The sequence below is a fragment of the Apium graveolens genome, chromosome 7, assembly GCF_009905375.1.
Source record: "Apium graveolens cultivar Ventura chromosome 7, ASM990537v1, whole genome shotgun sequence".
Taxonomy (NCBI): Eukaryota; Viridiplantae; Streptophyta; class Magnoliopsida; order Apiales; family Apiaceae; genus Apium; species Apium graveolens.
In genome coordinates this window covers 78,532,695-78,534,189 of record NC_133653.1, presented here as the reverse complement: position 1 = coordinate 78,534,189, position 1,495 = coordinate 78,532,695, and positions in this window count along the sequence as shown.

The window sequence follows — 1,495 nt, the reverse complement described above, 5'->3', positions numbered from 1 at the left end:
ATCATCTAGCTTCACTTTCCGAGAGAGAATACCTTTCATAAACTTTGCGTAACTAGGCATCTGCTCAAGAGCCTCAGCGAAAGGTAAGTTAATATGAAGTTTCTTGAACACCTCCATAAACTTCTCAAATTGCTTGTCCAGCTTTATCTTCTGCAGCCGCTTAGGAAAAGGCGATGGAGGATAGATCTGTTTCTCCCCTGTATTATCCTCAGGAAGAGTGTGTTCAACAGTAATCTTCCTTGGTTCTACTTCTATTTCCTGCTGCTCTACTTCTTTATCAGCCCCAGCTTTTTCAGTCGACACTTGAGTTTGTTTGGGATTCGCAACTTTTCGAGAACTCAAAGTGATTGTCTTTACCTGATACTTAGCTTCCCTCTTTCCTGGTACTTCAGTGTCACTAGGTAGTGTACCAGGCCGACCATTTAGCATGGCATTAGCAATTTGCCCAATTTGATTTTCCAATGTCTTTATAGAAACAGCTTGACTCTTGCGCATAAGCTTCAACTCCTCTAATTCAGATTTTCATTAGCTTGTTGTAGCTGAAGTTGCTATCTTGGTGCATATTACGGTTGCTGAAAACCAGGGGGTTGTACTACTTAGCTGGATACTGCTGATAAGGCTGTTGAACCGCATCTTGAGCATTGCTCCAGCTGAAATTAGGATGATTGCGGTTGTTGGGATGATAAGTGGCTGGCACAGGTTGCTGCAAACGCTGAAAGTTGCTCACGAACTGAGCTGATTCACTAGAAATTGCGCACTGATCAGTCTCATGGGCACCAGCACAAAGCTCGCAGACACTAGCGATTTGATTAACTCCATAACTAGCCAAAGTGTCCACCTTCATCTTCAAAGCCTTAAGTTGGGCAGCTATAGCAGTTGCTGCATCCAACTTTAGAATTTAGTAAGAAACTTTTGAGCAAGATCTTCCCAAGTGGTGATAGACCCTGCTGGTAGAGAATGTAACCAACACTTAGCTTTATCCCTCAGAGAGAATGGGAAGAGTCGCAGCTTGATAGCATCTTCAGTCACATCATTGAACTTGATGAAATCCCTGATGTGCATGTTGGGGTCTTCAGTAGGAGTACCCCCCAAACTGAACTGAGTTTTGTATCATCTGAATCATTCTTGAGTTGATCTCAAAATTTTAGCTCTAATGGCTGGCCTGATGATGCTTGACTGAATGTCATTGATCTTATGCTGAGAATAGTCCATCAAAACCTTAGGATTTTCTGCTTGATCTCCCATCACTACTAAAACTGGTTCCTTGACTTTCTCGTCTTCTTCTACCTTCTTTTCCTCTTCAAAAACTTCCCTTTGAACCACCACAACTTCTTCCTCGGCTTTATCCAGAGTTCTCTTATGAGACCGTGAACGTGTATGCATACACCCTCACTAGAGTACCTGAAATAAGACAAGGAAACAGATAAGTAACAATGTCCGAGTCAATGAACTTTAACGACCACTGATGGAAAACACATAAACTAAAAATTAACAC